General features: G+C 35.6%; 1 long non-coding RNA gene across 1 annotated transcript in view; it reads right to left on the reverse strand.

Annotated features, from left to right (window-relative positions):
* Nucleotides 1-9409: 9409 nt before the first annotated feature.
* Nucleotides 9410-11022, reverse strand: part of LOC148718473 (uncharacterized) — a 3612-nt gene continuing 1999 nt past the window's right edge. Inside the window, exon 2 of the long non-coding RNA XR_015994277.1 lies at nt 9410-11022. This exon is cut by the window's right edge and continues 823 nt beyond it. This is a non-coding gene — a long non-coding RNA (uncharacterized LOC148718473).

The raw sequence follows: 11022 nt of genomic DNA on the forward strand, positions 1-11022 counted from the left end.
AACGTGACTTTTAACCTCAGCGATTTGATACCTCCTTCCGAGTGACGAAAACGGCGAAAGTAGTAAAACCGGAAAAGACGAACAACACAAAAAAGTGATAATGGGCTTCACTTCCTTTGACACTCATAGCTTGACTACAAAGGCGGTATACACACTTAGGAACCATTTTTTTTTCAGTCAACGCTAATGAATATTTAGTCATGGCAAAACTAACTTCCCGTATCCCACTATTTTTTCCTTACGATTCCCGAATCCCATCCCCATAAAAATAGGAAATCCCGCTCCCGCTGGTTGTTAAAATTCCCGCATCCCGCTTCTGTTTTCAGCTCATATCCCGAATATCACCACGAAAAATAGCCAAATCCCGCATCCTGCCAAATCTATTGTGGACCCTCTATTAAATCTTTTCAAGTTTAAAATCGGCCGATAGCAAGTTAACCGATTTGAAAGAAACTGACTGAAGGGTATTTCGGTAATTTTCGGTGCGCCCTTCAACTTGGCAATCTCATCGAATTGCAAAAAGCTTTTGAAATTAATATTCATATTTACTTCAAACTTTGCACGTGGAAAGAGCTTGCGAGCGACAAGAAAATGAAGGATCTTCACAGTAACTCTGAAGGAAAGAAAGACATAATTTTAGTCCTATTGCTTTGGATATGGGCCATGCTGTCGAGGGTGGCGTTTGCTACTTCCAGGTTACTGATCGAGGAGTTCAGGTTCGACGTCGAGGATTGATGAGTAATGTTATTATGTCACGAACTTTCTAAAGGTAAGTAATCTACGTATCAGTAGAATTTTGATAGAAATACATTGCTTTTCGTATTCTTTCTTGTCCCTGATAGTCAAATTATTGGAGACGAGTGTAGGGGAAAGGCATACTCGAACATAGTGCAGTGCAAGAAAATTCTCAATGGCAGCCGTCATGATTGTCGTTTTGGAACCACGAGGCTTTCGAGGAAACAGACGTTATTGCTAGCGTGTAGATCGCTTATTTACTTGTTTATATCTCTGAAAGTATTTTAACAATAGTTAACTGTAAATGTCTCGCCTATTTTTTTAATTTATAAGGAGTATTCAACTTAATACAAGCATGTATGTATTCTTAGAATATTTCTCTGATTTTGTCTCTAGGACAGCGTCAAGCATATGTCGAAGACAAAGAAGCAAGTTAAACACGAAGGCGCTCTATATAAGGAAGTCTTCCCTGGGAAGACCTAGGCTCATTTGTCACTCACCGTTGACGTGTGCGGGTCAAATTTAAATGCTGGTAGACGAACAAAAGGAGCTAATGAGATATCTATTGTTTACTTCCACCAGCATGGTGGCATGAGGTAACGCGCGAACCACCTCCTTCGATCTCAACTTTACCGCCACAAATAAAGACAGTTTATATTGGAGATAGGAAATACAAATCTCAAAATTTCTTGTATTGTGATGAAGACATAAAACAATTTTGAGGAATGCGCCCGCTGTTCACTGCTTTGGAGTAGCTGTAGCTCAAGCTGACTTGACACCAAGAGTTCTACGTCACACGACGGTTGATTGACAAATGGTCCAGTGGGACCTAAGGCTCTTTTTATAGTGCGCCTTCGTGTTTAAGAGAAAAGGATAACATGTTTAGCACCCGAAAAGGTTGCTCCTTCAGTTCAGTACTGAAACAAATGAACTCAGCTTAGTCTAAAACTTTAATCAGCATGTGACACGTAAACTTAGATAGTCTTTAGATTGGGTGCATAAAAAAAAGCGATGAGAACAAAGAAAAATATTGGGAGCAGGCCAACTGGCCTGCTCCCAGTTGGCTTGTTAGCTCAATTGGTAGAGCGCTGCACTAGTATCGCAGAGGCCAGTGGTTCGAATCCCGTACAGGCCTGATTTTTTTCAGGTCTGATTTTCGCTATTGCATAAATAGCGGTCTTTACTGCGAGGATCGTGCATCATACGTATCTATAACCGCAGTTCAAAATATATGAACTTCATATATTCATCATAACCGAAGAAAAGTATGTTTGTATCAATTAGAAGATTATTAGTTAATTCAGTGAGATACCAACTGATTCTCTGAACTAACATCTTAGGAATTGTATGGCAGACAGAAACACTAACAAGATATTAAGGGGGGGAAGGGTTAGTCAAAAACTGGTATAAATGTATATCTAAATCATTTCTATGATCTGTAGGATAGTGCCAGGCAAAGAATGAAATCATCTCAAACATCGAGAATTTAATGGATGAACAGAAAGCAAAACACACAACTGTTAGTAAGGTTGGTCAATTTTAAAAGCTTTTAATGGCGACTTAATTCAAGTGTATGTATGTGTGTTCGCCATAGAGGGCAAGATTTCCATATAAACCCCATACATTAATAATTTATAGAGTGTTGCAAAGAAACCTTTAATGGCGACTTAATTCAAGTGTATGTATGTGTGTTCGCCATAGAGGGCAAGATTTCCATATAAACCCCATACATTAATAATTTATAGAGTGTTGCAAAGAAACCTTTAATGGCGACTTAATTCAAGTGTATGTATGTGTGTTCGCCATAGAGGGCAAGATTTCCATATAAACCCCATACATTAATAATTTATAGAGTGTTGCAAAGAAACCTTTAATGGCGACTTAATTCAAGTGTATGTATGTGTGTTCGCCATAGAGGGCAAGATTTCCATATAAACCCCATACATTAATTATTTATAGAGTGTTGCAAAGAAACCTTTATATTTGGTCCTATGATATGGAATGCATAACTAATGTATGGGGTTGTATGGAAATCTCTTTCCATAGAATGCTAAGGTGGCTCGTACTAATTTCCTCGCGCAAGGGTTTTTTTTCTACTTTTGTGAGAAGTTTACCTAAGAGCGTGTATTTGATGTCTTAAGCGGCCACTGTGAATGCAGAGATAGAAACGAAGATAGAGAAGACTATTTTCGGAGAAGTAAAGGTTGCTTCACTTCACATCTAAAAGAAATATTCAACCGATATGAAATCTTGCGACAGCGAAAAAAGAAGAACTCAAGTGAAGGATAATCTACCTGAAGTAGAAGAAGACTTTGAAACTTCAAGGAAAATAATGTGATATAGCCAAAAGTCGTGTGTAGGATTTTTAAGATGAGCCCGGGAGGCTGTCTTTGACAGCTGTTTAATGATTTTCTTAGCTGTGAACGTCTGTAAACATCAGATCATAGGTGCTCTCACGAACACGCGCGATAGTCAGCGGTAGCTATAAAAGATCATGAGCAAATGTTGATCTTATAGAATCCGGATTTTGAGATGCGCTAGGACGCGCGTAGGAATAGCTAAACTCACGAAAGCTATTGTATGAAAACAATTCCGGTGAACCCTTCTTTTTATTGTTCTACTATGATAATAACGTCGAAAGGAATCATCAGAAAAAAAAAAAAATAGAAAACTCTAAGTAAGGAAATTTACGATGTGGGAAAATTGCCTTTTTTCTAGATTTTCTGAAATTCCGCTCCATGGAATTTTTTAAAAATCGTTGTGCATTTTCCTTTTTAAGTGCCAAAAGCAATCACTGAAAAAAATCACGGGGTCACCGGGTTAGTTTTCGAATTATTTAAGCCACAAGCTAAAAAAATGCGTCTGAATAAGCCGATGAACGTGTTGCCATGGAAACTGCTAGTGACACCTATTTTTGGATAACCAATGATTATATAATTCAACCCATAAAAGTGTTCAACTGGCCTTGGTCAGTCTTTCTGTTGTATTCTTTCAAAGTTACAAACCATTAAAAAGATGAAAACCGGTACGAGCCACCTTAAGCTCGATTTAACGTAGGTCCGAAACTAAAAACTGGCAGGGACAAAATACGAAAAAAAACTACAAACATAAAAAACAAACATGCCGTCAATAGATATAGTAGTAGTCTTTAATATTTCTTCACAAGATAAAAGATACATATCTTATGTTACAATATTTGAATAAAAAGTATATATATCTAAATTATAAGCTCACATAACTAAATTGTATTTAAAAATTAAGCGATTAATGAAAGAGTTCTTGAATCTATCTGTTTTAACTTTCGGATAGTGACTTGTTCGATTCCTTAAATTGCAAGTCGATACTTTCTTCTCGGGTAATAGTCCCCTTAGAGGGTGTCGGTCTATGCCATATACCTTACGAAATACTTTTCGAATTTAATGTATGCATGCCAAGATGGCTGCAACGCTCGTGAGAGCTCTTGTATTTTTTATCGTTTCTATCAATGTATTGGCTTTTAAGGATCGACACAATGCTTACGACACTTATCCGCACTATCTGTGCTATTTTTCTCTGTAGTTGGTGCAGTGTATTGAGGGCTTTAATCTTATATTGCAAAGATATGCTAGGAAAGTTAACGGTGCAAAGAACGCAGCAATTCTCAGCTTTTTCGTCGTTACCGAAAGAACCCAGTTAAATGCAGTGCATGCGTAGTAAGTATAAAAAATTGTGATTGAATGGAGAATTGCTTTCTCTGAAATATGTCTATTTCTTGAGAACCACTCATTAGACTTTCACGAAATTTGGCACGAAAATACTTTAGGAAATAAGTAACTGGCGTATTGAAAAATTTGATTTTTAACAAAGGATATTCTAGGTAATCGAGTGAACCTTCAACATCTCTCTGTTAAATTGTTAGCAATATGGTGTTAACTTGTGGGTAGCGTTACAAGCTCGTTGCATGCAAATTATAAAGAAGATCTAATGACTAGATTTTCTACAAATAAACAAAACCGATTTTAAAGGCCTATTTATAGTTATTCATGTCGCCATGGCAACGACACATACGTCAGCTTTACTATCAAAAAAACAAAGTTTGTGTTGTTAACTTGCTTGTTGCCAGTTTTGGTGACCGAGAGATTAAGGGTTTTAGAGAAAATGGTGAAAGAAACACAAGTTTCAAACACTTTGTTCAGCCACCTTAAAACATCAATCAGTTTTACCAAGTTACTGTAGCAGCTGTTAAGCCTAGTAAATACTCTTTTGATTCTAAGATAAAGCGCTAAAAGGTTGGAATAGCGGTATTTTAGCGAACATTTACCGAAAAAAGTGAAGAGTGATTACTTTTGTAAGGCAGTGTGTTTTTTGTCTAGCGCGACGTACTAAAGTTTCGTCTTAACCAATGAATTCAAGGCTAACTTTTCAATAAACGTGGTTGTAAAATTATGTCCAAATTACCACAAAATAACTTTAAGCTTCCGGCTAGAAAGTGATTTTTCTTTCAAAAAAAAAATTCCCTTTCGTTTTCGTTTTATCTAGATATAGCCGAAAGGGTATGTTCCAAACGTTGATGTTTCGGTGGCATTACCTGATAAAAATATTTCTTGCATCCTCAGTTGCATTTTTTATTTATAGAGAGGTTTTTTTACATTCTTTCTGTTGGCCATACTTCTGATTCTGTGAGATTTTTCGACATAATTTTTCTCTGCTTAGAGCAATTTGCGTAATCTTCATCGTAGATTTTTGCCATTCTTGTTTCAGGTTTGCGAAATTAAAATCGATCACGTTTTTGACATATGACTTATAACTTATCAATCACGTTTTTTACTTTTGACCTATTGGCTTTTTAAGCATAGTTTTCCTCCATCTTGTTCAAGCCGCACAACAATTTTGCATATAAATTCTTCGTGCCGTCTTCATTTTCCAAGTTATCATGCAGTTATGAATTTCTTTTCATTTGTTTTCTTTCGTAACTCGGTACTTATAATAAAGGTCGGCACACACGAGGGGACTAGTCCCTGCGACAAGTCTTTGAAGGGTTTACACGAGGGGACCGGTAGCAGGGACTAGTCCCTTAAGGTGTTCACACGAGGGCACTCAATTGCACAAGAACATAGGAAAATTAAGAGACAAAAGATGTTTCTTAGTCTGGGGCGTTACACGAAAATAATGAAAATTTGGCAACTTTTCATTGTAGCACTCTTAAACATCAACGCAAATGAACTACACTTATTCAGTCGAATTATTCATGTTTTTACGTTCCGTTTTTTTATTTATTTATTTATTTTTAACAGACACAGAGTCAAATAGGGTAAAAATTCCATCAAAACGGCTCCAAGACATCTGTATATGTTTACAAAACTAGAAATAGTTTTTTATTCTTCAGTTGTAGAAATCTAGAATTCAGGGAAAATTCATAGAGACTGCAATGTTTACAAATACCGGAAGTCACGCATCCTACTGACCCGTGATTGGCTTATTTACCGTTTAGTCGCAGGGACTGGTCGCACAAACAGTTCACACGAGGGGACAAACATTTGTTTCATGCGACAAGTCCCTGCGACTGGTCGCACGAATTCAAACAAGTTTGAATTCGTGCGACCAGTCGCAGGGACCAAATTTTGGTCCCTGCGACCACAGAAATGTGTAGTTCACACGAAGGGACTAGTCGCATGAAACTGGTCGCTGGGACTAGTCGCAGGGACTAGTCCCTTCGTGTGTGCCGACCTTAAGACTTTTTGATAACCGCAATAGCGACTGCGTAGTCTGAAACAGGTGACGGCTTTTTGGCTACGATATTTTATTAATTTTCAAATTAATTCTAAAATTTATTTTCATATATCGAATAAGTTTGATGATATTTTTTTAGTGAGACTTTGGAGGTTACTTTTCAAATTTATTAGCTTTTTAAGCATAAAGTTACGGTTTTTTTGGCTACGATATTTTGATAATTTCCAATTTTATTCAAAAAATTATCTTCACATGTTCGATAAGTTTAATGTCTTTTAAGTCAGACCTTTCTTACGCGGGAGGTTAATTTAATTTTCAAAATCATGAGCTTTTCAAGGATGAAGTCCAAGAAATCTGCTTAAAACATTTGTATTTCTCCAATTTTTCTAGAATCTTCTTTCAGATCTCTTAAGAGGTTGATGGTCAGATGACATTTCCAAATGTGCAACGTTTTGATTGATATAGTAAAATTCTAGGGTTTAGTAATTAAATCATTACTGAAACTCTCAAGGCGCAATCCAAATTCTCCTTCTTCCAAATATCTATATTTAAAAATGTGTTTTTCATTATTGTCTTTTAAATCTCTGATACATTCTTGTGTCCATATTTTTTTTGCAAATTTTATAAATTTTGGAGCTTTACTTTCAAGCGTAAGCTTAAATATAGATCATATTTGTTTTTAAATGACTTCTAGAAATTCAAAACACTGTAGTAGGTTTGTTTCGCTTAATTCAATACAATCATCTTGGAGATCCATTATCAGGTGCTGTAACTCTTGAAGCTAAAACCAACTGTCAGAGAGCTTGTCCACACAAATTTTTCAAAGGAATAGTTCACTTGAGATGATAAAAAAAAAAAATTAATAAAGCAGGTCTCAGCTGAAATCTAAGAACGAAAACTACTTAATGATCTTAAGATTACATTTTATCGCCGGAGCTGATTATTCAAGGATCCTCACATGGAACACTGAATTCTTTGACGGAGTAGGTAACTTAATTTAATTTCACAGGAAAATAATTTAAGAACACTTGTCAGCCGAAAATAACTCTGAATGATTTTAAAAGACATATATGACAGGAATATTTTGAACCTTCTTATCAAAACGTCGCTCGGGGACTTCATTTCAATTTCAATTGTTATTTAAATATTAAACAATTTTTAGTGTAATAGAAAAATTTCGTTCGCCAAGATTTATACCTCGTCTTTCTTCGGCTCGAACAAATGCTTGAAAAAAACTACGCCCCTTGACCTTTTTCAGTGGTATTTTCGTTGATAACATGAACAACTGTGAGTATGGGATTAATATAGACCCAGGAAAGGATTGGAAATGTAATTCAAACTCCAGAAACTTAATTTATTCAGTTATTTCATTTGATCAAAAACACCGTGATGATCGCAGAAACTTTGTAATTGGTGGTAGACAATGAAAGTGATTGCTTGTTATGGCTGGAGTGACGAATTTTATCGTGCCGGGTCACTGAAAATTAGATAGCTCAATCCTTGGAACAAAACAAGAAGAAAGGCTAAAGAAGGTGCAAAGCCTCTTTCGATTACAACGACAACAAACTGAACTCGAATTTGGTAGAACATTCCTTAGTGACCATACTGAGATTATTGGTGCATGTAAATCCATGTTACGTTCGCGCTGCTTTGCATTGTTATTCGACACGACACTATGATTTAAATACTGATAATACTCGTCTAATAACAGAGCTAAATAATATTAAGGTTTTTGTTTCATGCGAGCGCACCCTACTCATTCATTATGGCTAAAAAAATGAAATCAAGATTTAAGACGAGGAGCATTTGCTGATTTTTATTTATAATTTTTTTCTTGCAGCCTGACTGGTTGATGTCTCTGATGCCTCAAAAAAAAAAAAAAATAAATGGTGAAGGACACGAAGCATTCGCTAGTAAAAAGCAGATGTAGTGCATCTCTCTCAAGAATACGACGATTGAAATGAAAGATTCTCTTGGCAAAATCCGGAGGGCTCGTTGCCAAGTGAAAACTGATGTTGTCTCGCAATTTTGTGGTGTTCTGAAAGAGATTCGTCCTAAGGGCTGCTGAAAGGTTTAAATTTTCCCGCCAAAAACTTAGAAAAAAATACAGGCGCTTAAAATACGCATGCCCCATTGGCTTAATTGAATCTGTAAGTATATTCAGTTCAAACGAGTGGAATTTTCCCGCCAAAAAACTTCAAAAAAAAATACGGCGCCTCAGAATACGCATGCGCCAATTTTTTTAATAAAGTTAGTATTAAGTACTCAATAAAGTAAAGTTTTCTTGTGTTCTTATTTTATTGTCATTCAACAAACCACACGTGCTTTCACTTACAAATCATTTTATTTGTATCAAGTTTTCTCTAATTACAAGTTAAGTAATTTTCAATTTAATCGATAAAGAGGTGTTCAGAAAAAATTTCGTATTGATGCTAAGTCTTTCGGCGGGAAAATTCTTGAGCGATTTGTACAGAGTTTCCCCTGACAACTATTTGGGCAAAAATTTTGACAACCCTTACTTAAACAGCATCTGGCGCAAAATACTAAATGTGAACGCCAATTCGTCCTTCGCTCACCATAGAAAAGCAAAGTTTCAATATATTTTAGACTACAGCTTCTTGCACGAAATGGCGTAAAATAGTTGGCAAAATTTAGGGAGTTCAATCAGAATGTATCGACGAAATAGAATTGAGTTTAAGGAAAATTGTTAAGCCAGGTTTCTCGTGTAACACAGGAATGAAGACAGAAACAAATGATTATAGTTTGGTTTTAGCGACATAAGCAACTCCGCTTTCTGTTCTTTACTTTGTAAATTTAAAATAAAAAGGATATATGACCCAAAGGCGTATCTGAGGTTTGAAAATTTGTTGTAGAGGCCATTTTACGAAAAATGATCATCAATGCATACTATTTGAACTTTATCTTGGCCGATAGAGTTAGGAAACGTTACAATTGGGCTCCAAACTGAATGAAAACAAAGTTTTAATTATTTACGATGAAAACAATTATCAGCTCATACACCCCAAGTTCTTAAAAAAAAAATGTTTTTCCGGAAAAGCAGATATATTGATCGATTAAACTCCATGTCCCTCAGTTAAAAAAAGAGAAAACTTTCATATGTGGCATCATGAAAAATTCGGTGAACGTTAAGCGAAACCTTTTTTTTTTTCTTTTTGCACTCCTGTGTTACATCGAATGACTGCAGAAGTAAATCTTATTTCTTTTAAAATATTCTAGACTACATTTTAAAATCAAATGCCTGGTGTATAGAGAGTAACGAAAGGATCTATTATGTAGAGCCCAAACAAAATCACAACAAAGGTTTGTCAAATACCTTGAAAATTCGAATTAAGGAGTAAATGTTCCATAAACCAGAAAAAAGACTACCGAGACGTGATGAGTTTTGAAAAATTAAAAGATAAAATAAACTCATTAGGTACTATTCTGTTTTGAACCGAGTAATTTATATTTCACCTTCGCACGTGTTTCAAAATATCCGGTATTTTATTCACAAATTTCCAAGCAAAACTCATGAGCAAATACAACTGAACTGAATTTCAAAAAATGTATTTGACTTTAAGTTAGAAGAAAATCCAAATAGTTTCGAAAACGAGTTCGTCCATGAAAAAAAACTTACTTCGCTTGCATATGTTGCTCTGTTTGGTTCCACTTGTCTGACATCAGTCCGAAAAAAACCTTTTAATCAGTTGCCAAAAACATTTCGAGTATTTCTCGAAACGTCTTCTTATTTCAAAATGCAAAAACGAGAAGCAGCTATTGTGCTCTGTAACAATGAAAAACTCTTGGCGATCGTCTATGTCACTAATAACTTAGCGAATTTGGTTTATACTTCGTCCAAATTTACAGTAAAATCCCACGATTTGTTTAGAAATGGCTTTTGGCAATGTTTGTTGTCTATCGACATTTCATCCGAACGCAACGCTTTTTTTCTACAATTCAGGGAAAATTGTCACCAGATCGAATCATCTCAAAAGAAGGAAACAATTTTTTTTAAATTTCATTAGGAAGAGCAACTCGCTGAAGCTGGTTTATGAAAAAAAAACTTATCTGTATCGATTTTTTTTAAGTACTCTTTACCAGGCATTAAGGTTTTAAGGAAAGAGCTTTCAATACAGCAAGAGAACATTGGTACAAATATCACAGAATCAAAAAAATTAAATAAAATGAGTCCTCAACAGTGTACCACAAATTGAATAATTTTGAAATGTGGTCGTAACTTCACAGCCAATGTCCTCTGGCAGACTGAAACTATCTCAATTGATGTAACAAAACTGTAAATAAAAGTTTTAAGATGGCACTGTAGTGCATGCATTTTTTTTTTACCAACAAATGCCCCTTCGTCAAACAAAGTTGACTCGTTAATTCAAATCACGTATAGACCAACCCATCGTTTGGTAAATTTGTCGTCAAATTTATACTGCAGTTTTTGTATCTAAGCAGAGAAATTAAAACTAATCAAATTTTCGTCTTAAATGAAAATAGTAGGTCGCATGGTATTATCTTTCCACTCGGGGCAGTCGTGTTGGAAGACGTCGGTTGTTAAGGACAGTAACTGAC

Source organism: Stylophora pistillata, chromosome 12 (assembly GCF_964205215.1).
Source record: "Stylophora pistillata chromosome 12, jaStyPist1.2, whole genome shotgun sequence".
Taxonomy (NCBI): Eukaryota; Metazoa; Cnidaria; class Anthozoa; order Scleractinia; family Pocilloporidae; genus Stylophora; species Stylophora pistillata.